We start from the raw sequence: 27444 nt of genomic DNA on the forward strand, positions 1-27444 counted from the left end.
GAGGTAATGAACGCAATCAAAATACGAATGTGTGAGACATAAAATGGAAACAAGGAACAACTCAGATATAACCAACAGCTGTCGATTAACATCTAAAGGATATTATCACAACCATTAGCCAAGGCCTGAAAATGCATTAAATGGAGATGTTTCTGGAAATATATATATATATATAAAGTGCCAAATTGGCTCAAGAGGAAACAGAAAAGCGGCAGAGATCAATAGCCATAAAAAAAGTAAAACCCAAGAGAACCAACAGACAGGCTATTAGAACCACCGGGAGCCAGAGACATAATCAACACATCAAAAGCAGTAGGGTTGCCCTGTGCCAGCAAACACTGGTTGAAAAAAAAGTAGCCAAAAATATAACAGCATTTATCATGACAACCAAAAATAGAATGCAGCCAAGAATTAGCCTATTAGAGAATGCACAGGATCTCTAGGGAGAAAATGTCGTATCTAGTAAAGGCACAAAACAACGTGTGAGAAAATGGGGAAGTGTGCCCTATTCACGGACAGCAGAGCTTAACATCGCCAAGGTCAACGTTCCTCAAGCTCACCTGTAAATGTAAAACAATCCAATCAAAGTCACAGTGATGCGGGAGCGTGGGGCGAGCTGAGGGCAAAGAACAGGCTAACGTCGCACACACACACACACACACACACACTCACATACACACACACGCACACACGCCAGGTGGGATATGTGTGATACTCCTCGGACACTCCTGGCTGCCCCAGAACAGGGGAAAGGAAAGAATGCAGATGGCTGACATACAGATCACAGCCCTGCAGGACAGGAGTCTCCTTCCACTTATGGAGAACTCACTAGACTGCAAGAAAAAGGCAATCTTATTCACAGCCTAATCTCCAGAAACCTATAGACTCCGTTTCCTGGAACCCTAATATCACCTTCATCAAGATGTAAGGGGGTTTAAGTGCTTGCCATGGTGATGTGGGAAACTAAGGCAAATGAAAAATGAAATTCCCTGACTGCCTACAGCCCAGTGACGAGTCCTTGAAACAGGCAGAGTGACCTCCCTCTAGGAGCTCAGCTGCCTCGATGGGGACACTTTGCTGGGGGCAAAAGGGAATCTTGGCTTAACATTACCCCCCAGGATCCTGTGAATCTACTTCAACATATAAAAATTCCTATGGAAACTTCATCTCAACTCCCCCAATCATCCTCCAAGCTTATGGGCCCTGATATACATCTGAAACATCTCATGACTGAGGTTTTACTAAATGTAATAAATGGCGTTTTCCTAACAGCTACCCCCTCAGCGTCCTGGAAACCTTGCTTCCGAAATACCTTAGAGACTTCTTCTATCCCTAACCCCCTCCCAACCGGAGGGCATACGATCAGTTCCCCGCCACAACCCGAGCACAGCATTTTCTGCCCACGGGTCCTATCCCCGTGCTTTAATAAAATCACCTTTTTGCACCAAAGATATCTTCAAGAATTCTCTCTTGGCCGTCAGCTCCGAACCCCACCATCACCCCAAAACCCCATCAAGATCAGCAACACATTTTCAGGAACGTTATGAGATGACATGAAAATTCATATGAAAAATAAAGATTCATGAATGCGGTTTGGGCAAGGGAACAGATCAGATGATCAAAGAAACAGAACAGAAATTCCCAAATCACACCACAGTGGTGTCAGTGGCATCACAACTTAGGCAGGAAAAATGAATTATTTAAGAAATCAGGCTGGGGGTATTATTAGCTAACTCTGTGAGACAGATGCAGGCTCCTTCGATGTTCAGACTGGACTCCAAATGAGGCCCAGCATTTCACCCACGCCGTGACTCAATGACCTCGTTTGCAACCTACAAATTATTTGACAGTCGTTAATCTGGGTACTGCAGTGTGTTTTAATAATTTCAACAGACGCTCACAACATTTTTCAATGTTGAACGCACATCAAGTGCTTATGCAATTCAGACTTTTCTTGCGTGGAAGAGGACTTGAAAGAAGCAAGTTCAAAATGAAAAGCAGGCCCTTGAAATCCGTACCCTGAACGAGGCAAGCAAATACCCAGACTGCTTCAAAGGGCAGATGAGCTGCCCTTCCAAGGGCAGGTGAGGCAAAGTACCCAAGATGAACAATCGCCATCCAACTCCGACAAATCAGCATCAGGAAAGCAAGAAACACAAGGAGGTGCAAAGAAAAGTATTTGCCCTGGATATTTACTTCCTTCGGAAACAGAAGGAAAATTAACAAAAACACTAAAGCTCTTTAGATGCAACTGTCAGTGGTATTGGGAAAGTCTTCATATTGTACATAAAGAGAAGACTATGAGGGGTGCGTGGCTGGCTCGGTCAGTAGAGCACGTGACTCTTGATCTCAGGGCCGTGAGTTCAAGCCCCACGTTGGGCATGGAGCTTATTAAAAAAAAAAAACAAAAAAACAAAAAACAAATAAACAAAAAACCTTCCCTTAGAGACAAAAATATAAAATGAAAACTATTATATACCTCTATAATATCACATGATAGTATATTACAGCCACACACATAGTTTGAGAACTAAATTATGTAAGTTAAATCATAAAGCCAATAGAAGAAAAGAGAAAAAGCTTTATGGTCTCAAAGCTGGGAAGAATATCTTGAACAGAAGAACAAACTAGGAGGAGAAAAACCACAGATTCAACTTCACCAAAGTTGAAGATTTCCACTGGATAAAGAAGCCCCCAAACTGAGGGGGTGGGGGTGGGGGGGAGAGCAGAGGAGTGACAGATGGGAAGAAGTTGTTCCTCCCGCCTAAACCGATGAGGAATTATCATGCAAATTGTACAAGTTAATCCTACAAATCAGCAAATGAAAGAGGGTCAGCCCCGCTGGCAAAGGGGCAAAGGTGTGAACGGAGATTGGCAGTGGGGAGAGCCCGGAGCCTAACCCCAGCGTGACAGCATCAGCCCTCCAGTCACCAGAGAGGGGAACCTGATGGAGACGCCACGGGCCAGCCATCTGATGACCCACAGGACCCAGAAGGTCAGACAGGAGCAAGGGCAGGTGTGAGCTTGCGGCAACAGGGCTCCCCACCCGGCCGGGAGGGCAGACCGCCGCAGGATTGCACACAGCCATGCCGGAGTGCCCCTAAGCGTGTGCACACACACCCCCCCAGACACTGGGGTGTGTCTCCTGCAGGTGTGTCCCCACCAGGGGCACAGGGAAGGGAGCACAGCACAGCATGATTGGAGGCACAAAGAGTAAGTGTAAGGTCCCATCACTCCGGAATGGGTGTGTGTGTGTGTGTGTGTGTGTGTGTGTGTGTGTGTGTTGTCTTTGTCCAGTGTGGCCAACTGTAACCGAATACCAGAGACTGGAAGGCTCGTACACAACAGACTTTTATTTTCACAGCTCTGGAGGCTGCAACTCCAAGATCAAGGTCCCTGCAGATTCAGTGTCCAATGAGGACTGCTTCCTGATTGGTAGACGGCCATCTTCTCACTGGGTCCTCAGAGGACAGAAGAAGAAGGGGGCTCTCGGGAGCTTCTTTGATAAGAGCACTAATCCCACGTGCAGGGGCTTCACCCTCATGACCTCGTGACCTCCCGAAGGCCCCACCTCCTAATACATTCCCCTCCAGGGTTAGTGCAACACCCGTGTTTTGTGGGGACACACACCTTCACTCTAAATTATATGTACACTCACAAAGTGAAAAGTCCCGGGGCACCTGGGTGCCCCTGGGTGGCTCGGTCAGTTGAGCATCCGACTCTTGATCTCAGGTCAGGTCTTGATCTTGGGGTCCTGAGTTCAAGCCCCACATTGGGTTTGGCGCTGGGCATGAAGCCTATGAAAGAAAGAAAGTGGGAGGGGAGGCGGGGGGGGGGTGGGGGGAGGGAAGGAAGGAAGGGAGAAAGAAAGAAAAAGAAAGGAAGGGAGGGAGGGAGGGAAGAAAAAAGAAAATCCCATGCAGCCATCAGATATATTGAACCAGATTTACATATAACAAGGACCGAACTCAAAATGAGATTTATGGGCCAATAGTGTCTAAGTAGATTTTCAAGCACACACAAAATGGCACTATATCCTTTTCAGGGAGTCACTTATATCTTAATAAATGCGTAATGCATTGACAACGGGTTGGAAGGACTAAACTCTAGTAAATTAACTTCACTAAGGTGGGTGTTCCTGGGAGGAGGGAGCATGGGGATGGGCAGGGGTGGGTGATAAAGAGAATAAAATCTAAGCGCAGCGGGTGGCCGGTTTTGTTCCAGGACTTACCACGTGCGTGGGACAGCGCCAGCACCTCTGGGGTCCGGGCCCTGGGATCCAGGAAAGATGGCCCAGATAACGCCCTGTGACAGCCACAGTCTCGGCTGCTGTTGGAATAACTGCTGACTGTTAGTTCTCGTTAATTAGATCCTGGCCCTGATAACCGTAGAGGAGGAGAGCCGGTGACGGTCCACTACGTCAGGGATTCCCAAGGGTGCTTGGGCAGGGAGGGACAGACACGAAGGCCAGGCAGCAGCAGCAGGAAGATGCTCGTGAAAGGAGATGCTGTCGGGGGTGGCATTCGTTTGCCTTCCCTGCTGTTATTACCTTTTTGAGGGTGACAGTGTGAATGGTGAGGGTCTTAGGACAGGGTTGGCATCCCTCCCCCGCAGCACAGGTGCTGAGGACCTTGTGGAATCTGTGGAGGAAGGGAGGGATGGAAGGAAGGAAGGAAGGAAGGAAGGAAGGAAGGAAGGAAGGAAGGAAGGAAGGAAGAGAGGGAGGGAGGGAGGGAGGGAGGGAGAGAGGGAGGGAAGGATGGGAAGGGGGAGGAGGAAGGAAGAGGAGGAGGAGGAGGAAGGAAGGGAGGGAGGGAGGAAGGGGGGAGGGAAGGCAGGGAGGGAAGGAAGGAAGGAAGGAAGGGAGGGAGGGAGGGAGGAAGGGGGGGAGGGAAGGCAGGGAGGGAAGGAAGGAAGGAAGGAAGGGAGGGAGGGAGGGAGAGAGGGAGGGAAGGATGGGAAGGGGGAGGGGGAAGAAAGGAGGAGGAGGAAGGAAGGGAGGAAGGGAGGAAGGGAGGAAGGAAGGAAGGAAGGAAGGAAGGAAGGAAGGAAGGAAGGAAGGGACAAAGGGAGGGCAGGAGGGGAAGGGGGAGGAGGGAAGGAAGAGGAGGGGGAGGAAGGAAGGGAGGAAGGGAGAGAGAGAGGGAGGTGGGAGAGAAGCAGGGAAGGGGCAGTGACCACACATAAGTAGCAACAAACCAATCTCACAGACACAGCAACTGAGCAAAAGGACACCAAAGCCTTTGACAGCAGTGGGCTCCAGGCAGGCATCTGGTGGCGGTGTACACCTGCTTCACCAACATATGGAGTGAGCTGAGCTGAGCACATCTTGGAATCTTCGGGCAAATAAAACTTATCCCTTTAAGCACTAGTCTATTTGCACCATTTAATGTTGCAAAAAGTACTAATGTTCCCTGTCTTTAATCACCCACAGGACACCAAGCGTGATGCGATGTTTTCTCAAAAGGGTCCTCGTCTGGGGCATTTGTGTAACACCGCGAGGACCCCAGGGCTGATGAGGCCGGTGGCTCCCACCTACCTGCCCCACCTGCCCTCCAGCCTCACGTCCACCAGCCCCGCCGCCAGCCCCTGCCTTCCTCCTCGTCCCCTTCTTCCCCTCTGACCTCGGGGCCTCTCATAGAATGTTCCCTCTGCCCCAACCGCTCTCCCTCGACTGGCTACCCTTCGGTCTCCCATCTGCTTCCACGCACGCGAGGCCAAAACTCTGGGCTCCCTACCCGTGCCCAGCTCTGTGCGCTCAGCCACCCGCAGGAGGGTGTGTTCGGACAATGAGAGGTGGCTCCCGCCTGCTTTGGGGACCTGGCGGCCACGGCTGTCTCTGCAGGGCGGAGGGAGGTCCCGCGGTCCCAGAGGAGCACGCAGATGCAGAACTTTCCGCGAGCCCGGGGCTGAGACGGAGTGAGGAGGCATGAGGCCTGCTAGGACCCCGTCTCAGAGACGAGGGGAATGTGGGGGGCCCAGGACAGCGGGCACGCGCAGCTGAATGAGCTCGTGTTCTCATGGGACGGGCACAAGGGGACGTGGTGTCGGAAGGAATGGCACCAGCAGAGAGTGGGGGGAAGGTCTGGCCGGTGCTGGTGGGGGGCCTGACCCCCAGCACAGCCGCTATGCCCCCTTACCAGCCCCTCCTCCCCGTCCTGGCCACGTAAAGACCCCGGGGCCCCGGGGTTCGGTCCCTCGTCCTCTGCACACTCGACCGTGCTCATCCCATCCAGTCTCAGGACCAACGCCACCTGGGTCCGAGATGCCCAGATCAATGTCTCCAGACGGGATCTCTCTCCCGAGCCCCAGGCTCACGCATCCCGCTGCCCACACGACGTGTTTCTGCCTGGATGTCCGACAGAGATCTGTGCGCGTCGTCTCTTGCTGTGTGGCAAACAGCCCCAACACTTAGCGACCCCGAAGAGCGAATCGTTATTTCTCATGACGCCGTGGGGTCAGGAGTCTGGGCTGGGCTCATCTGGGCGGTTCTGCTGCGCCGTGTGCTGCCGGCCGGAGCCGCCCGGTGGCCGCGTTCCTCAGGGAGCTCGGCCGGCACTAGAAGAAGGCCTCCCCCACGTGTCTGGTAGGTACGAGCCGCCTGTCACCCTCACCGCCCTCCACGGGGCTCCTCCGGTCGCCCCCCTCGGCTTCCTTACCACATGGCAGCTGGGTTGCCCCCGCTCCACTGGTCCACGCAGGTTACAAGACCAGCCGTGGTTCGAGGACGGGAGGGAGGGGGAGACAATGGGCGAGGGGCGTGGGGGTGCAGACGGGACAAATTGCCGGCAGCTCCCTTTGGAGATTTTCTGCCAGGACAATCACACCCAGCCTCCCGAAATCCAACCCGCGCCCCTGCCCCACGGCCTCTCCCAGCCCCGTGGACGACACCTCCACCCTGTTGGTCTTTAGGCCAGAAGCCCTGGGTGACATCTGACACGTCGCGAGTCCCAATGGCTCCCCCTTGAGAACATTCCAGAATCCCGCCCCTTCCCTCCAGCGCCACTGCCCCCCAGGTGGGTCTGAGTCGCTACCATTTCTGCTGGTTTCTCATCAGCCTTCAGCTCCTCTCCTCTTTCTACCCTTGGAGTCTCTTCCCAACACACCAGCCAAGTTGATCTCCCTTGAGAGAGAGAGAGAGAGAGAGAGAGAGAGAGAGAGAGAGAATCCCAAGCAGGCTCCATGCTGTCAGTCCAGAGCCCGATGTAGGGCTCGAACTCAGGTACCATGAGATCATGACCTGAGCCGAAACCAAGAGCCAGACAGTTAATGGGCTGAGCCGCCCAGGCGCCCCAAAGTTGATCTTTCTGTACTGCAGGTCAGATAATGCCGTTCTTCTGTTCAAACCTTCTGGTGCCTTCCTATTTCTCTGGGTGGAGCCAAAGCTCTAGCAATGACCCCCACGGCCCTAGGTTGTCCACACCCCCCCATACCCACTATGACGTTACTGCTCAGACCTGGTTTCTGGCTAGTGCCCCCTGGCTCACTCTGCTCTTGCTACGGCTACCCCGGGCCTTCTGTCTGGAGAGCACCGTGCAGTCCATAAACCCTTCTCTTAGCCGGGAGCTGCTACATAATTTGCAGGGCCCGGTGCAAGATGCCAATGCCGGCCCTTGTTCCAAACGACAAAGAATTTCAAGATGGCAACAGGAGAGCGTGAAAACGAATACCAGGTCCTCTGAGCTCGGGGCCCTGCACACCTGTACACAAGTCACAAGCCATAAAGCTAGACCGGCCCCTACCCCTTGTCCCATCTGGCCTTAGAATAGCCCCATGAGGCAAGCACAGAGATTTGTGTTATTTTCTCCAATTCCAGATAAGGAAGCAGGCTCAGAGAGGGTAGGCACATGGCCAGGGTCACACAGTAGAGGGCCAGCTCGGGACCCTAAGCCTCGGCAACAGTCAGGACTCTTTCCCCTGCACCAGCCGCCCTCCCCTCCGTGTCTGGGTCCAACCCTGAGAGAAGAGAGACTCTGGGTACCCCCTTCCCTGCTCCCCTGCGCACCTCCCATGGACACTCCCCTCCCACCTCGTGTCATGGTCAAAGTGCTTCCTCGAGGAATTATGAATTTGAGCTTCCAGCTGGGAATGAGCCCTAAGAAGGGAAAACAGAACAGCAGAGCCCAGTAGGAGAATGTCACTTCCAGGCACCGGAATTAAGAAACCGGAGGAGAGGGGCGCCTGGGTGGCTCAGTCGGTTAAGTGTCCGACTCTTGATTTCAGCTCAGGTCGTGATCCCAGGGTCATGGGACAGAGCCCCGAGTTAGACTCCACGATAAGCATGGAACATGCTTGGGATTCTCTTTCTCTCCCTCTCTCTGGCCCTCCCCTGCTTGCTCTCTCTCTCTCTCTCTCTCAAAAAACAAACAAACAAACCAAAAAACCCAAACATTAAAAAAAAAAAAAAAGAAAAGAAAAGAAACAAGGAGAAAACGCACAGGGAAGGGGTAGAAGGCATCAAACAATATCAATCAGAGTCCGCTGGCTCCCAGAGCCCCTCAGGGCCAGGCCAAGGGGCCCGCAGCACCAGGGCCAGGCGCACGGGGGGCCCTAATTAGGGGATTACACAAAGCCTGTGAGCCAGGCCACCGCAGGCCCCAACCCTGCGTCGGGACAGACTTAATGGCCTGGGCTGGAGTCACCAGCAACATAAAGTAGTCTTGTTCCCCGGTGATTTTTACAAGGCGTTTATGGACACGAGACAACTTCAGGACAGCACTCAGCTTATGGGGCCGGGGGCCCAGACAATGGGGGCAAAGAGGCAGGTCAACACAAGGACCCTGTGATGAAGGCACAAAGGCGGGCAGAATGAGGGGCATTCACCCCCTGTGCAGGGACCGGGGCCCTCCCCCACCTGCTTACGTGCCTGAAGCCGGCTGAGCCCTGAGAGGGACCTTCCCCTCCACAGATGGGGGCAGGGCCTCTGAGTTGCTGCCCCCCAACAGTGCCAAGGACCCTGTAAGTATCTTCAGCTCCCACTGACCACCCTGTTTTGAGCAGTTCCCCTGCTTCATAGTCATTAATTTGCCGTCCCATCCTTGCTATTCAAAGACGGCCGTAGCCAGGGTCGAGTGTGCGGGAGCTAGGCCCTTATGTGATGTGATTCCAGCCCAAAGCAGAGATGGCTGGCGCTTTGGTTCCACGGTCTCCAGTACCGGGGAGCTCTCCACATTTTGCTTGTGAACAGCCACCGGTTACTGAGGACTTAACATGTGTGAGACCCCACGGCGGGGGCTTTGCAGGAATGATCTCATGCAGGCCTCACGGCACCTTGGGAAGCAAGCTTCCGACCTCTTGTCACAGGTAAGGAATCGGGTTCACAACAGCCCAAGAACACCTACCGGTAGGTGATGGGCCCAGGACTCCAACGTGGATCTGCAAAGGGTCAGGCTGGGCTCCTTCCACCCCCACGTTCACGGTCACCGCTCCTGAGAGGCAAGGGAGGCGCAAACATCGGGAAGGAGAAGCCAGTTCCACCTGGCACAGTCAGAGAGGGCTTCCTGGAGGTGGCGACATCTACATCAGGCCTGGAAGGATGAGTAGGGTTGCCTAAGAGAGAGAAACAAAGAGAAAACGGAGCGTGTGTAGGAGCCTGAGCCCCCCGGGCAGGAACCGAAGTATCCTGCGACCACAGTGCACAGACCTGGAGCCTCTGAGATTCGGGGTCCTGCCCCATTGTCATCAGTAACAGTAACAGCTACCGCGTAGGCAACACGATAAAGCATTGTTTTTATGGCATTATATTTTATCGTCACAAATACCCTTTGAGACAAGAGCTGTCCTTCTCCCCAGGAGACGGAGCTGTAGCGAGGCTGAGGAACCTGCCGGCTGTGCGGTCTCGGGCGGGGGCGGAGGCAGGTCTAGAACGTGGGTGGCACCACAGGCCGCGTCCACGCGCTCAGCCAACCCGCCGAGAGGCCGCCAACTGGGCCAGTTTGGGCGAGCGGGCAGAAACGGGTTGGATTTGGAAGCCCTGGTTCCACTCTCTACACTCTGACGCTCACTACTCAACCCCGGGCAAGTGAATTCGCCTCTGGGAGTCACCGTGAAAGCCCCCCCCTTCCTCCGCAGCCCCTCTCCTCCTGCCTCACAGGGTGGTGGGCAGAATCGGAGAAGCCAGGCAGGTGCTTTGCTGGCTGTGGTTGGCCGAATGATGGCCCCAAAGCTGTCCAATCCTAGTCCCCAGAAGTGCGACTATGCCACTTTGCATGGTAGAAGGGACTTTACAGATGCAATTAGGAAGGACGTAAAGACACGAGTCTATCCTGGATCACCTGGCAGGCCCAGTGGAGTCACAAAAGCCCTTGGAAGACAGAGGCAGCAGGCCCGAGTCAGAGAAGTGATGACAGAAGCAGAGGTCACTGCCGGGCTTTGCAAACAGAGGAAGGGTCCGCCGTGCAAGGAATAGAGGAGGCCTTGAGATACTGGAACAGGCAAGGAATAGGCTTCTGCCCTGGAGCCCCCAGCAGGACCTGCACCTTGACCTTAGCCCTATGAGACTGATTTTGGACTTCCGACCTCCAGACCTGTAAGATAATAAATCTGTGTTGTGTTAAGCTACCGCTTAGTTACAGCAGCAAAAAGAAACTCACACTCTGTTGCTCACCGCCCTCTCTCATGGGAGCAGGGCCAGCTAGGACTCTGCACCCTGAGAATTTTACACAAGTGTCTCTTTTGGTGGAGCAAAATTATTCTGAATTCTACTCCTGGTGTGTAGGGGAAAAAAAAAAAAAAAAAAAAACAGGCTTCGGATAATCCCGTTCTACTTCCTGTTAAAAAAAAAAAAAAGAAGGAGATGAAAAATACATAATAAGCAACAGACTCTTAAACAGCAAGACTCTTCCCGTTTCCCCCTAAATAAGGCACACTTCCTTCTCCGAAAGTGATTTTAAGTTGCTTTCCGGCAAACTTGAACCTGTTGGGGTGGAGGCTGCAGCCTGTCAGCCCATCACCCAGTACCTGCATCTGCCCCAGGGCACCACACCCCTTCAGAGCCAGGGGGAAATAGCCGCTCTGGGAAAGGATCACTGTTGGCAGAGGCCGGGTTGAGGGTTTGAGGCTTTGGGCAGGGAGTTTTTCAAGAGCTATAAATATAACAAGTCAACTTTCTGGGGCAGGGGGACTGGCCATATTTTATTAAGAAGCTGAATGAAAACTCCTAGGGGGCAGGGGGAGGAGAGCTAAGAAGATGCTGTCCACACTGACCACACAGAAAACAGTCCGGCGGATGTTCCTGGACCAGCACGGGGCGTCAGCGCTTGACCGTGAGGTCTGCCCTCCTCCACCCTGCTCTGAGCACAGAGGGGCTTGCACACAGAGCCCCAACACATTGACCTACATCCTGCTGGCCACCAGTCGGGTCACATCCCTCCGGGAAAGCCTCTCACTGGGGGGATGAGGCCAAAACAGGGGGACCAGAGACCCAGAGGTGGATATATATCTATACACACATATATGTATATATGTATGTATACACACACGTACACACACACGCAGACACACATATATATAACCTCCTAGTGATTCTGCTTCTCTGATCAATGTCATTCTTTTTGGCCATCCTTGTATACCCCTTCCCTACTTCGTGGAGCTTGGAGAAAGGTGGAGACCCCATCCCATTACAGAGGCTGGAAAGGCCAGAAACCCCTGCCTTCCCGGCCTCCCTTGCATCCAGGGGAACGGACATTTGATAAGGTGCCAATTAGGTGCCCACGGGAGCCAGTGACACAGAGTCTGGACAGGTTGGGGGCAGCAGAGGTACCCACGTGGCAGTTCTAGCGGCTTCCAGGGTTGGGCTCAAGCCGCAGTGGCCAGCCATTCACTATCGGGGTCACTAGCACACGTGGAGGTGTCCGTTCCCACCGTCCCAGGTGCCTGCCCCGGGACAGCTCTGCAGAGCGACGTCGAACAGCGCTCCCGGCCCCGCAGCCTCCAGACCTAGATGTCTGGCCCGTCCTGTGAGCTGCTCCGTAGCATTTAATGCATTTCCGCTTGGCTTTAATGAGCAAAATTAACTTCAGCTGCTTCAGCTAAGCTCCCTGATTGACGCACAGTTGAGCGCACGCAGCTCTGCCGGCTTCTGCTCGCAGGCGCTCTGGTTCTAGGATTCTGGTGGGAGGGTTTGGGACTGAGCCAGGGACGGAGCTCTGTGTGACCGCCTGCATTCGAGACTGGGCTGCTGGCTGGCTCCTCTTTCTAATGGGTGGTGCTGGGGACTGGACTGGGCCCCACCAAAATTCAGAGGTTGAGGCCCTAACCCCCGGCGTGGCTATATTTGGAGATGGGGCCTTTAGGAGGTAATTAGGGTTAGATGAGGCCATGTTGGAGCAATCTAATCCGGTAGGACTGGTGGCTCTTATAAGGAGAGGGAGAGGGGCACCGGGGGGTCTCAGTCGGTTAAGCATTCAACTTCGGCTCGGGTCATGATCTTAAGGTGTGTGGGTTCGAGCCCCACGTCAGGCTCTGTGCTGACAGTGAGGAACCTCTCTCTCTACCCCTCCCCCGCTGAAAATAAATACACTTAAAAAAAAAAAAAGAGAGGGAGAAAGAGATACCTCTCACTAACATGTGAGGACACAGAGAGAAGGTATTATCTGCAAGCCAGGAAGAGGGCTCTCCCTGCAAACTGCGGCAGGGCTTGATCTGGGACTTTCCAGCCTCCAGAACTATGAGCAAATTAATTTCTGTTGGCTAAGCACCACCGCCCCCCCCCCCTCCGCCCCAGCCTATGACATTTTGTTACGGAAGCCCAAGCAGATTAAGAAGTGGCATAAAAGATCGCTCTGAGCGTGAGCTTGGGCAGCAGCCCGCCTGGGTTAGGATCCTGATCCCTCAGTGGCTATGTGTTCTTGGGTAAGCTACTTAGCCTCTCTGAACCTTGGCTCTATCTGTAGAATGAAGGTAATAACACTGAAGATTCACGATGGGCATCCAAGACTGTCTGCCCAGCAACTCTGTTCTGCCTCCTGGAGATGGAGTCCATCATTCTTGGGGTAAATTCATTCCTGACTTGTTGACGATGGGCATGGGTCTCCAGGCTCATTAAGATTTCCCAGGGGGCGCCTGGGTGGCTCAGTTGGTTAGGCGACCGACTTCGGCTCAGGTCACGATCTCACGGTTTTTGAGTTCCAGCCCCGCGTCGGGCTCTGTGCTGACAGTTCAGAGCCTGGAGCCTGCTACAGATTCTGTTCTCCCCCTCTCTCTACCCCTCCCCTGCTCATGCTCTGTGTCTCTCTGTCTCTCAATAATAATAAATAAACGTTAAAAAAATTTTTTTTAAGATTTTTAAAAAATGGGAATGCAAGCTGGTGCAGCCACTCTGGAAAACAGTATGGAGGTTCCTCAAAAAACTGAAAACAGAACTACCCTACGACCCAGCAATTGCACTACTAGGCATTTATCCACGGGATACAGGTGTGCTGTTTCGAAGGGACACATGCACCCCCATGTTGAGAGCAGCACTAGCAACAATAGCCAAAGGATGGAAAGAGCCCAGATGTCCATCGATGGATGAATGGATAGAGAAGATGTGGTATATATATGCAATGGAGTATTACTCGGCAGTCAAAAAGAATGAAATCTTGCCATTTGCAACTACGTGGATGGAACTGGAGGGTACTAAGTGAAATTAGTCAGAGAAAGACAAAAATCATATGACTTCACTCTTATGAGGACTTTAAGAGACAAAACAGATGAACGTAAGGGAAGGGAAACAAAAATAATATAACAACAGGGAGGGGGACAAAACAAAAGAGACTCATAAATATGGAGAACAAACAGAGGGTTGCTGGAGGGGGTGTGGGAGGCGGGATGGGCTAAAGGGGTCGGGGCACTAAGGAATCCACTCCTGAAATCATTGTTGCACGATATGCTAACTAATTTGGATGTCAATTTTTAAAAATAAAAAATTGAATTAAAAAAAAAAGATTTCCCAGGATTTTTCTGGTTAAAAACAACCATCCGTCTTTGGTGAGAGTGCTGCGAAGGCTGAGGTACATGTTGGTTGCAGGCACCCGTCTTGGCCGTAACGCAGAAGAGTGCCCTTTGGGGTGATGAAGAGGGAGACAGCAGACCTGGGATGCTGCTCTAAATAACATCCAGGGAGATGGGGCACAGTGACACCTTCCAGCCCATGCATCCCATTGGGCCTGAAGCTAATTACACGACTGAAACTTCAGTTCCATGATCCAGTCGTTCCTTTTTAGCTCAAGCTGGTTTGAACTGGGTGTCTCTGAGGATTCGGTAAGAAAATACAGGGAAAGTATGGACATGGAACCCCGGACAGAGTCGGCCAGGTTTCCTTTCCCAGGATACTCGGCAATGTGGCTAGACTCCAGGCTGACCCAGGTCCCAGCTCCCCCTCTCCCTGCCCTTCCCTCTCTCCATTACCCCAAGGACACTCTCTGATCGTGGCGCCATGACCACCTGCAACCAGGATGCACTTCAGCCTGCCCTGCCCCCAACCCCAGTGTTAGACAACATTTAGGTTAATTCTGAAGTCCTGGCTGCCCGTAATCCTGTATCCCACCTGATGTTTGGTTGTGGATGTGGTTAACCTTAAAAAAATAGAACCCTTGGTTATTTTACCAGCAAAAATGGTTTTGTTCAAGAATAGCAGAGTTTTACCAACCAGGACAAGCAAGCTATGACAAAACCACGGGCAAGTCCAGAGAACAAAGGAGACGAACTTTCTTGGGGGGGGGGGGTGTTGGGAGGGCTGTTATAAACAAAAATCCGTTGGAACAAACTGGGAGTTTGAAGTTTGGTGACTTTTCACTGGCTGCTTTGCGGCCGTCTCATTGGCTGGGCTGTCGCTGGGGCAGAAGGAAAGTCTTCCTCCTGCTTGGATAATAAAGCAGCATCCACCCCACAAGGTGCCTCCCTTCCCGTTGGATTCGCAATTGACAAGGAGGGAGGTGAGAGCCTCCTCCGCCAGCCTCTGGACTCCATTCCAAACCCGGTTTCCTTTGATCAATCGTCACATTTCCCCACATCATTAATATTCTTCTAATGTCTAACAATCCAAAATGAGAGTTTCCCTTCGTCTGTCTGACATATTGCCTGACGTTGACATATTGCCTCCCATTTTCTACTTTGTAAGTTATGCTGTAAAAGCATATTTGTACACAGAATTTTGACTGCATCCTAGGTTACTTTCCTGGGATGGGTTTCCAGAAGAAGAATGGCTAGGTGGAGGACATTTTTAGAGGTCTCAATAGCTGCTGAGACGCTCAGTTATGAAGCAGCATCCGTACCCTTTTTTAACACGCCGTTGCACTCTCTGCCAATCGTCAATGTTCAAGATCTCCTATTAATTTAGTGCTGTGGGCTAGGTGCTAGCGTAAGCATTCTACGTGTTCTTATTTCTAACAACTCTATTGCCTAAGAGTATTGCCAGTTTTAGAGATGAGGCAATGGGGGTTCAAAGAAGGCTTGCAACTTTTCAAAGGCGACACGGCTAGAAAAGATAGAGACGCGGTGCGTTCTAGGTTTGTCTGACCCTAAATCCAATGCGGTTCTTCCACCATGAAATCCTCTTGGGAGGGAGGGGTCACTTCCTGTTGCGAGTCCCACCTGAAAATAATTCCCGCTGCTGGTGCCTGGATACTACTTGTGTGACAACATAAAACCTCCCACTGGAACCACATCCTAAATTATTTTAGGTCCTCTATCGTGCAGACCGCACCTTAAGAACATCAAGGTTGTTGTATTGGCTCCCTTCTGCCGCAAAAGTCTTTTCTTTTGTACGGCTTCTCAGAGCTCCTTTCAATCTGCTAAATCGAATGCTGCCTGATTCGAATTGATTTTTGCCCAAACCCTTAAAATGTTAAATATGCCTCAGTTTATCTTTCAACAGCTGTCAGGTGACTTCGGCAAGAAGGTGGGCAGGGCCGGGATGCATTCTAAGTCCCCGTGCCCCGAGCCCACCAAACCCTGCCCAGGGTGCCTGCCGGTGGACGCAGGGCCCCGGCGAAGTTCCAGGGCTGGGGTTCCCCTTCTTCCTCCACACCGATGTCCCGTGTGACGTTACAGACTTGTGAATCTAGGTATAAAGGGACTCTTTTCGTTCCACTTCAAAGAGCTGATGTGTGCTCCAGCCCTCTCTTCTGGGCACTCTTTCTTGAGGGACGGGAGGTGGTATCTTTCCCAGCCCCCTCCCCAAGTCCGTGCGGGGGCTGTTCCCAGAAGTTATGCCCGAGTTTTCTCTCCAGCATGCAAAACCCTACAAAACAGCCTTGGGAGTCTGTGGCTCCGCCCCTCTGTCTGGGATGGTGCCCCGGGGTCTCCAGGGGACAAGGGAGGGGACTCCCTACAACGCTGCTATGTTTATTTTAGAGGGCCAGCTGTTGGTGCCAAGTGGCCCCCTGATGCTGTGCCCTCTTCTGGGGTGAAGACCACATGGGGGGCCCTTTAGTCTTCAGGACCTCCCTCCCGGTGCCCCTTCCTTTCTGAGTTCTTTTATCTTTTCTCCTCCTTTTTCGCCCAGGCACCCCACCTCCTCCCTTCTCCGAATCAGCTGAGGGCCGATTGATGGGCAGAGGGCCCACCTCTTGCTCTGGGCACTGACAGTTTGGAGGAAACGGAAAAGGGGGAGCAGGGTAAGAAGACGGTGATGGGGAGCACCCTCCCTATCTTGCTTCTTTGCTGAAGTGTCTGGAGACTCTCAGCCAGTGGAGGAGAATGTCCGCGGGGGACTGTGGGTCCCTTGGGGCCGGTGCTGAGCCGGCATCTGGAGCAGCCTGACTGTGGGCCGGTAGTCTCCCAGCCTCCATTTCCATATGTGTAAACTAGGTGCAATCGGGGCGCCTGGGGGGCCCAGTCGGTTGAGCGACCGACTTCGGCTCAGGTCATGATCTCGCAGTTTGTGAGTTCGAGCCCCGCGTCGGGCTCTGTGCTGACACATCGGAGCCTGGAGGCCGCTTCGGATTCTGAGTCTCCCTCTCTCGCCGCCCCTCCCTGCCTTGTGCTCTGTCTCTGTCTCTCAGAAATAAATAAACATTAACAGAAATTAAAATGGTGCAATAACAATAATTATGTAATAATGTATATAATGGACTCATTGTATAATAAATACGTATATGTGATGGTAGGGACGTGGCGTTGCCCGGTTGTGGGGGCTGGTTACACCGTCTCTGTGAAGCTGGCCCTTCTCTAGCCGGTGACACAGCCCCAGGTCAGCAGTGGAGAAGGGAAGGTGGATGCGAGGTGGGGAAGGCAGGGAGAACAAGGAGGTGCCGAGCCCAGAGGATGCACCGGAGTCAATGTGCATGATGGGGGCGTCCTGGCTCCGACGCCCTTCGTCACGAAGCCAAACAGCCCCAGGCCAGGAGTGGCCGAGGCTGAAGGAGGCCCTGCCGCCAGGCCAGCCGGGGAAGCCCGCAGATGAGCCAGGCCGTGTGTGGGCTGCCTGCTCCCGGTGCTCACCTCCAAGCCCCCGAAGGTGAGGGAACACGGCTGCCACTTCCCTTCTCCCTCAAAATCTCAGGCTAAACATCTCTGGTGGCCCCAGCCAACCTGGAACTGTGGCGGGAAGGGGGTCCTGGGGAAGGCGCCCCGTCACGCACAGATGTCCACTGTCCTCGGTGACGCGGACCACCAGACACGGACGCTTTGCCCTGGTGGACAAGAGTGACCAGGGGCGGGCCGTTCTGCCCCAGGGCGGAGCCCTGTGCTCCAATCTGAGTGGCCCCTTTCCTAGAGATGGATTTCTTGTAGAGACATCATGAGCCGACTCCGACCCTACAACCAGACGGGGACCACCCTGTGGTGGCCCCCACGGATCTCCCCCAACTCGCAATCTTGGGCAGCTGGGAACGGGGACCTGGTGCCCAGCCTCCTCTCCAAGAGCCTCAAGATCCACCCCGGCCCCCCGGAGCTAGGCGCCTGCCTGCTCCACATCTGCATAACTCAGTGGGACCACAGACGGTGCTCTTCGGGTAAACACAGATGGAGAACTGCCTTCCGCCTTCTCCGGCAGTATGTTACCCATAGTGCTCCAGTTGGGGAAGGGATCGCTATGTGAGGGTAGACCGAAAGCCCAGGAGGAAAGATGCTAGCATATGACCAGGAGTTCTCTCTGAAAGATGGGATAACGGGGGCGCCTGGGTGGCGCAGTCGGTTAAGCGTCCGACTTCAGCCAGGTCACGATCTCGCGGTCTGTGAGTTCGAGCCCCGCGTCGGGCTCTGGGCTGATGGCTCGGAGCCTGGAGCCTGTTTCTGATTCTGTGTCTCCCTCTCTCTCTGCCCCTCCCCCGTTCATGCTCTGTCTTTCTCTGTCCCAAAAATAAATAAACGTTGAAAAATAAATTTAAAAAAAAAATTGTATATGAAAGATGGGATAACGGATGAATTTTCTGTTCTCCTATTTTTTCTATACCATTGTTTTTCAATGAACATAGATGACTTTTAAAATCGAAAAGCATATTTATAATGCAGTCAGGCTTCCCCTCACCCCCCTAGTCCACTGGGAGCAGACCAAGGTACTTGATACTCGGAGCCCCGGCCAGGGAGAGCGCGGGGCAGGGCTGGGGCACACGCTGTGATGCCTGCCCGGCACTGTGGAAACACGTAGTAACCAAGCAACGAGGCCACGTCTTGGCCTTGCAGACATTGGGGGCATATCTGGGGCATGAAACTACCAGAAGGTTTAGCCATCCATCTCTGGCCTGACAGTTTGCCGATTGTCAGCAGAGATCTCGAGGTAGGGAGCTGGGCCCAGCATCCTAATGCAGGTGAGGTTAGCAGAGGTGAGGGAGAGCGGCTTGCCGTCTTCAAGTAGCAAAGATCCAAGGTGCCGGGTATACAGCCACCGCCAGAGCCGTTCGTAGGGTGACAGAGTTCCAGCCCAGCGCAGAGCGTTTCAGAGGAGTGAAGGCTGGTGAGAAAGCCTTACAGAGAGACGGCTTAACCGAGGAGCAGGGTAACCAGCCAAGGGAGACAAGGGTCGGATCCAGCTTCTCCAAGGTCTTTCAGTCCCAAATGGCTTTATCAGAGAGCAGCGCTCAACCCTCTCGCTGTATAGATGCCGACCGGACAGGTGGATGTGCGTCGGGACCTCCTGCCACCAAGCCTCTGGGCCTGACTCCCCTTCTTGGGTTTTAATTTTTTTTAATGTTTATTTATTTTTGAGACACACACACACACACACACACACACACACAGAATGAGCTGGGGAGGGGCAGAGATTGGGAGACACAGAATCCGAAGCAGGTTCCAGGCTCTGAGCTGTCAGCACAGAGCCCGATGTGGGGCTCGAACTCACAAACCCACGAGATCATGAGCTGAGCCAAAGTCAGACACTTAACCAACGGAGCCTCCCAGGAGCCCCCTGACTCCCCCTCTTCTTTGCCAGTCACATTCCTGGTAGGCTACAAGGACCCATTTCTTTTCTAATGTTTATTTATTTTGAGAGAGAGACAGCTAGAGAGAGCATGACGAGTGGGGAGGGGTCAGAGAGAGAGAGAAAGAGGGAGAGAGAGAAAAACCCCAAGCAGGCTCTGCGCTCTCATAAGAGGTTTCATAAGGTCGAGCCCCACGTCAGGCTCCGCACTGGAATTCTGTGTCTCCCTCTCTCTCTTTCCCACCCCCACTCACACTGGCTCTCTCTCAAAATAAACTTTAAATAGGGGCGCCTGGGTGGCTCATTCGGTTGAGCGTCCGACTTCGCTCAGGTCACGATCTCACGGTCCGTGAGTTTGAGCCCCGCATCAGGCTCTGTGCCGACAGCTCAGAGCCTGGAGCCTGCTTCAGATTCTGTGTCTCCCTCTCTCTCTGGCCCTCCCCCCATTCATGCTCTGTCTCTCTCTGTCTCAAAAATAAATAAATGTTAAAAAAAAATTTTTTTTTAAATAAACTTTAAATAAATAAATAAACAAACCTCTCCCATACACCTGTTCCGACACCCAGCTGTCCCTTGCTGGTACCCAGCTCTCCCAGCGTCTCCATGCACCTCCCCTAACTTGCCTGAGGTTTACTGTTTTGGTCTCCCCCTCCCTGCGACCTTGAGGGGCCTTCCGTCTTCTCTTACTCTCACCCTCGGGCCCCTGCCACTGTTCCTGGCCCTGTAAGCCCCCTGCAAACCCTGGTTGGAGTTGAAATTGCCAGTCAATGTCTGAAATTAATCCACGTCAAGATTTGCTTGGCAGTTTTCTGTAAATTGATCCACGATACCCAGGCACGTGGAGGAAATGGGAAGCAGCCTCTCCCACCTCCTCAGAAAGCCTCCCAGACTCAGACTCTTGGGATTTCCTTCACGCGTGTACCTAGGGGAGCAAATTGCTGTGCTGGAATAAATACGCAGCGCCTTGTGAACATCAGTGCTGTAAGCACAATAAATCACTGGAAACAAGAGGCCCCTCCCGCGGTGAAGGATGGGCACTGCGTTCCGAACCCTTGCGGCCAGGCGGGGACATCCCTGAGCCACCGTCAGAGCCGAGGGAGGCAGTCAAAGCCAGGACATCTTTGACTGATGCGCCGCATTCATGAGATCGGGCTGTGTCAGATGCAGACTGGACAGACGTGGGGACCCTGCGCGTCGGAGGGTCACGTGGTCACATGGCCGGTGACGTCAGAGCCAGGACAGGCGGCAAGGGGCACCCCCTGAGATCAAAACTGAAGCAACAGCACGCATCCCACCCGCACGGGCCCCGAACCCGTGGCTTCGCTGGCCTCTGGGGGCTCTCTCTCTAGAAGCCGTGGTAGGGACTCGATGAAGTTTGCTGAATTATGAATTCTAAGCTCCGAACGCGGGCCGCAGGTCGGTATCGAACGTGCAGTCATAACGGCACGGTCTGACCTCACCCCAGGAAAACAAATCTATCCCCAGGTGTCCTCGATGAAGTCATTCAACGTTCAGGGGGTGGACCGACCCTTCGTCTCATCACCGACCAAACTTTCTGGATTTGATCATCAAAATTTTTGATCCCAGGGTTCTCGACCGAAGCACCTGGGAAGTCTGTTACAAAGACGCATGTGGGGGGCGCCTGGGTGGCACAGTCGGTTAAGCGTCCAACTTCAGCCAGGTCACGATCTCACGGTCCGTGAGTTCGAGCCCCGCGTCGGGCTCTGGGCTGATGGCTTGGAGCCTGGAGCCTGTTTCCGATTCTGTGTCTCCTTCTCTCTCTGCCCCTCCCCCATTCATGCTCTGTCTCTCTCTGTCCCAAAAATAAAATAAAAAACGTTGAAAAAAAAATTAAAAAAAAAAAAAAACAAAGACGCATGTGGGCCCCCCCCCCAAGACTTGGTGCTGTTAAAGCTCCCAAGTGTCTTAAGAGTGTTCCAGAGGCTAAGGACCACTGGACCACAGAGGGACAGAGTGCCTCCCACATCCTGTGCGGTTGTCATCAGTCACTGGTCAGAATCTCAGCTTTCTCGTCTCTACAACAGATGTAATAAAATCCTGTGTCCCCTCCGACCACACGGGTCTGCCCGAGACACAGGAACCCACACTGCAGACCTTATAAAGCAGGTGCCAGCCACAAATATTTAATTTGTGTAACAAGCGTGACTTTGCTCCATGACACCCAGATTCGAGAAACATCTCCCTGGATAATTTTTCTAAATTATCTACTTCGTCATGTTGAGCGACTGTCATTAGCACATGAGGGTTTGGGTCTAAGAGAAAGCAGACAGAAGCCAGGCTTCTTCAGCTCTGATTTCTGACTCCAGAAAGAGCCCTGGGTTGGAAGTCCCATGAGCTGGGTTCAAGTTCAGCTCCTGCTAAGGGTGTCATTGAATACTTCCCGGCCGCCTAGCGTTCTTTAGGGTCTTCTAGCTCTGAAATTCGAGGGCTATCGTTTCAAGAGTAAGATCTTACAGGGTCAAGGAAGTCACAGATTTATTTCCAGAATCTCTCATCTTGGCCCCCATCTCTCCACTGATCCTTTATTCGAACTCGGAGTAGAGGTGGGGACCCGAGGCAGATGTCAGATCCCCCAAAGACTCAGACACCCCGGGAGGCCTTCCTGGGCTCCATCCAGCCCCACAGAGCCCCAGCCACACTCCCTCTCCTGCCACAAGCCGGAATGAAAAGCCTACTAGGCTTTAAGGGACAGCCTAAGAAATAGCAACCCACTTTTCAATCCAAATTGTGAATTGCTTTGGGAACAGTCTGCTAGCTAAGCAAACCTTTCCCATTTTTTCACCTGTCCAAGCACATTCTTCTGAGTCCTTGAGAGAGAACAATGGCAATTCAGCTCTCCCCTCACTTGGGCCACAGGAATTCACGGTGGCTTCTACGCAGGGGTCTGCCCAAGACCACTGGGAGGCCTGTCGCAGAGAAGTCCCCAAGCCTCCCTGGCTGACCCCAATCACCAACACAGCAGGGTGCAGCTGTGCAGATCAGAGAGCACTGGGACTCAAGAGCTGCCCCGGGCCTGAACCTGTGGTCAGCCCGTCACGGCCGGGCACCTGTCACCAAGACTACTTGAGTGTATTTGCGGGGAGTCACCTAGGACCCCCCCCCCCAACTCAGGACCCCTCAGCCCTGTTAGAGCCCACTTGCCCTCTCTCTGCCTCTGGTGGGACCGCCAAACCTTGCTCAGCCCCAAAGCCCACAAAACTCCACCTGCAGGCAGCTGGCTCTCTATTCAGTCCCCGCCTTGGGACCCATTTACTCCAACCAAACTAGCCTTGGGTAAGTGCCTACTTACTGGGTGCCGGCCTCCAAGCCAGGTATAGAAGGTGGGCCCCAAATCAGGCAACCCTGAATGAGCCCACCAGATGCCCACCAAAATGCATTCAGACCATTCTTTTTTTCTTTTTAAGTTTATTTATTTATTTTGAGAGAGAGAGAGAGCACAATCAGGGGAGAAACAGAGAGGGAGAGAGAGGGAATCCCAAGCAGGCTCTCCACTGTCAGCACAGAGCCCAACGTGGGGCTCAAACTCACAAACCAGGAGATCATGACCTGAGCCGACATCAAGACCCAGACATTTAACCGACTGAGCCACCCAGGCGCCCTGCATTCAGAACACCGCTAAGCAAACAAGCTACCGCTGTTGCAAGAATAGCCGCATCTCCAGAAGGATCTAGAGATGAGTCTCAGCTGCCGCCACTGAGCACGGGCGGGTGTCCCTGCACAGAAGTGGATCCCTTTCCCAGGAAGTCAGAGCCCTCCCCTGGCGCCTGTCTTCATGCTGCCCGTCAGCGCGTCTACGGGCATCTCCCTCACCTCGCCCACCTAGAGCTCTGGGTGCCCGAAGCTTCTGTGCAGCGAAGCCACGAGGCGCGGTAGCGAGAGGTCACATGGACCGCGGCTCCTGACAGGGCTGCGCAGTCCAGGCGCCGTGGAACTTTCCAACATCACGTGCCCAGGCCCCACCCACCCCTCGAAGGCAGACTCGAGGAGAAAGTTCCGGCCCCAGCATGGTGCGACTTTGCGCAGATCAGTTAACCTCGCGGAGCCTCAGTTTTCCCACCTGTGCAGGGGGGACAGGAATAGGCCCGTCCTGCTACAAGACGAAAGAAGCTGCTTCACAACTTTCTCAGGACAGGGCACATGGAGAATATGAAATATCTGCACGGTGCACTGAGTGAAGGAACACACGGCTTGTGAGGGTTGTCCTACCCCGGAGTCCCACCCAAGCACCCCAGAGCTAGGGGGGGTCCCCAGCTCAGCCCCTGTCCCCCAGGATGCTGAGGGGAGCAGTGGAAGGCCTGACTCTCAGAGAGCACCAGGCAGGGATCTGGCATATGTTAAGGCCCCCACCCAGGGCCAGGGTCCTCCCCACCCCATTAGTAGGCAAATCCCATTCTGGGAGAACTGAATGGGTCCCTTCTGCTCCAAGGGCATTCCTCACAAGCGTCCCTTTGTAGCCAGCCGACATCCCAACCAGGCCAGACGGGGTCCTCAGCTGTTTACCCCTCCGTGCAATTTTGCCCTCACCTCCTGGCTCCCACCTTCAAGGCTGCAGTCAGGGCCGAGCTGGGGTTTCCTGGGAGGTTGCGTTTTCCTCTGGAAAAGCGGCTGGCCATGGGCAGGGCTGGGGCTGCCTGCCACAGAGGTGCCAGGGGCTGGCTATAACCCAAACAAACATACTCTGGGCAGGGGAGAAGCACAAACAGTCAAGGCCAGGCAGGAGGGGAGACCAAGTTCTGGCAAGTGGGGCCAGGCACTGTTCCTGCAGCCCAATGTGCCCCACACCCAAGGATGCAGAGCTCCCCCACCTTGAGGGAGAGCAGCCTAAAGAAGCCTCCAGCAAGGCAGACATTTCTCTAAATGGGAGGTGGCGGGGGGGAGAGGGGGGACAAAACCCCTCCTTACCACAGGAGAGAGCCCTGGCTACACCCAAGGGCAAGCTGCCAGAACCTCTCCAGAGAGGACCACGCTCCAGGTGGGGTGGGCTCAGCCCCACGCAGCAGGAACAGGTGAGGGGCACAGAAGCCACGGGGGGAAGCCACCTCCCCCACCCCGGCCTCTAGAACAGGCTGGATCTGGCCCTACCCTGGGCCCTGCTCACCAAATCAGCCCTGACCACTCTTGGATTGGAGAACACGGGGTCACTGTTGTCGCGATCACAGGGTCTGGAGTTTCAGTAACCAGGCCATGTGGGTGCCAAGACTCCACGTGGGTGCCAGGCCTCGAGGCCTGAAGTCTGAAGACCCTCAGAGCCGTCTGAGCTGCCTGGGATGGGGTCTGGGAACCACCAACTTTTCAGGGCTGCTACAGGGATTAATGAATCTAAAGCATGAACTGGCCCTCAATCAGGAAGGAAGGATAGGATCATGATCACTATTCACTTATTAGGTTGAGAGCCACGGGGAGAGGGACAGGCAGTGGGCAAGTGAATCCAGGATTAAGACCTCCAGGCCACCCAAGCCCAGGGTGTCCTCGCTTCCTGGGAGCAATGAGCCCTCCTAAGTGAAACGTTGATTCAGGTCCTGCCCAAAGTCCCCCCACCCCCGCACAAACCACCCAAATCCCTCACTCTTGACACAGCCTTGTAGGTTAATGGGTCTGGGGTGGGTACGTCCCCCACACTCCACTACCCTAGCACCTCCACGCCCAGGGGTAGGGCCCCTGGGGTCCACAACCAGACCCCAAGAGGGTTGCTCCCAGCAGGATTCCTGGGGCCACCCAGACCTGTGGAGCAGGACCCAGGACTGTTGATCAAGTCTCAAGCCATCCCAGTGCCCTCCAGAACTTGAGAATTCCCAGAGGAGGGGGTCGGGGCAGAGGGGAAGGCAGACAGGACCAAGAACCCAACACTCCTCCCCACCCAGTACCTTGCTCCCATCTTCTAAATGAGGAAACTGGACCAAGGCCAAGGAGCTGGTAACTAGCCTCAAAGGACTCAGAAGCAAGCTTGCCCCACCCCCTCCCTGCAGCACCTGGCTCCTCCCTGGAGGTCAAGGGATAGCAACCCTCTTGGCTCCCCCCCATCCCTCCCTCCCGTCGAGGAAGAGAGCAGTAAGCCCAGGTCTGGACCCCAGGCACTGGCCTTGCCCTTGGCCACCCACACACCCAGGGCCTGCGAGACCTCGCTATAACAGGACTGTCACTATCTCAGTGACCCACGACAAGATTAGCCAGTCACAGCCAGGACCGCACCAGGTCCCACAACTCCCTTCCTCCAACCCCCCGGGACAGACATTACTACCCCGGCTGCACGGTGACAAAAACTGAGCCAGAGCACCACCACCCCCCCCCCCACCACCACCACACACACACACTCCCCAGCGGGTCGCTCCACCCCGACCCTCCACCCCTCCGCCCCTGCACAATCCCTGCAGGACCTCAAGCGGCAAATCCCTCCCATCACGTCTGGTTCTAGGAGGTCGTGGCGAGTCCCGGGAAGCGGCCCCTTCCCACAGTGTCAGAGCGCCCCCTGTCCCCTGCCCGGGGTAGGCACAGGCGGCCCTCGCTTGTCAAGTCGGCCACAGGGCTCCTTCTGTCACTGTCCCGGGCGGTGGGTGATTCTCCAGCTGCTCGGGAGCCCCACCTCTGCACAGTGAACAAAAGGGGTCCAGAGGGGTGCAGCGAACGGCGTCTGGGCTCTGACAGGGTGAAAGCGATTCGCAGGCCCCCACAAGCCAGAAAGCCGAGCCCTCGAGCCACGTGTAGGGCACCGTGGACCACAGCGTCCGTCTCTGCGGGCAGCGGCCGTGGGAGCTTTGTTTCTACACTTTCGAACTTCCTACAAGAAACATATTTAAAAATAATAAAACAACTTTTACAAAAGTACACACTGCGGTCCACGCGCGGTCGCGAGGCCTGGGCAGGTCGCCGCCGCCCTTGAACCTCCTGCGCCGTCCCGTCCTGCAGCGCAGCGACTCAGAGGTCGCCGGAGCAGGCCCCGCCCAGGCCTCCCGAGCCCCGCCCCTCCCGGCCGGCCCCCAGCGCACGCGCCCCCGCCGCTCTGGTGGGGAGGGGGACCGGGAGCAAAGCTTTGCGGACAGCGCCCCCTGCCGTCTGGAGGCGCTCTGGGCCCTGGGCCTGCGAGCGGCTCTGGCCAAACCCCTCTCCTGGTTTTGAGGGGTGCCGGATCTTGGGGACCAGAGGCAACTCGTCACAGCCCGATTCTCTACCCAAGCCCGAAGCCCCTTCTCCGCAGGAATGGGACTTCCCATTGTGATAGGGAAACATAGGATTCGGTAGGCAGAGAGGGGAAAGACAGGACCTGAGGTCCCTGGGTCGAGAAAAACACACATTTTGGAACAATGCTTGGGAGCATCTGACCACAGCCAACTCCCTTACCGTGCAAGGTTCCTCTTAAGAATGTGGTACCTGGGTGGCTCCGTCGGTTAAGCGTCCAACTTGGGCTCAGGTCATGATCGTACGGTTTGTGAGTCAGAGCCCCACAACGGGCTCTGTGCTGACAGCCCGGACCCTGGGAGCCTGCTTTGGATTCTGTGTCTCCCTCTCTCTCTCTCTGCCCCTCCCCGACTTGTGCTCTGTCTCTCAGAAATAAATACATGTAAAAAAAGAAAATTAAAAAAAAAAAAGGACGTAACACCACCGACTCCCCCTCAGGATTCCCTCAGGAATTTGATAAAACACCTAACTAAAAAGACGTAGTAAACCATAACACATAGGACCCACAAGGAATGATATGGCCATAGACCACCCCTCCTGCCATGGAAAGGAGCCACTCAGGAATGGACCCCTAGGTTATCAAGTGAGTGAGGCTAGGACCTTGCCTATAGTCCGGGGGCCGTCACCTTCGAATGCGCCCTCTCCGTAAAGAGAACTTTCCTACCGTTCTCCCTTTCCGATCTGATACTCTGATTAACTTTTGCCTGCTGCTCGTCTTATGTCCACGTCTTCATTCTTCAAAGCGGTGAGACAACGAATCCCGGGTATTGAGGCAAAAAAGTCCCGCAACACCATGTCCAAGGAGCTGATTTAGAGGAATAACTAAGTCACAAGAGAGTCTAAAAATCCCGGACGGAATGAGAGCCTCACAAACTTCAGTGGCCGTTTTCTGGCCGTCCCTATTTGAAACC

The 27444-nt window shown here is 54.2% G+C and overlaps 1 long non-coding RNA gene across 2 annotated transcripts; it reads right to left on the minus strand.

Annotated features, from left to right (window-relative positions):
• Window positions 1–2983: 2983 nt before the first annotated feature.
• LOC109492753 lies at window positions 2984–12459 on the minus strand. 2 transcript variants are annotated; one of them, XR_006587404.1, is made up of 6 exons: window positions 11766–12459; window positions 10593–10769; window positions 9342–9549; window positions 4550–4640; window positions 4232–4341; window positions 2984–3797 (listed from the first exon to the last, which is right to left on the minus strand). It is a non-coding gene; the product is annotated as an uncharacterized LOC109492753 (long non-coding RNA). The 2 variants fall into 2 exon arrangements; XR_006587403.1 differs by having other exon boundaries at window positions 2985–3797; window positions 4232–4329.
• Between the last annotated feature and the right edge of the window lie 14985 nt (window positions 12460–27444).

The sequence above is a fragment of the Felis catus genome, chromosome D2, assembly GCF_018350175.1.
Source record: "Felis catus isolate Fca126 chromosome D2, F.catus_Fca126_mat1.0, whole genome shotgun sequence".
In the NCBI taxonomy this organism is placed as follows: Eukaryota; Metazoa; Chordata; class Mammalia; order Carnivora; family Felidae; genus Felis; species Felis catus.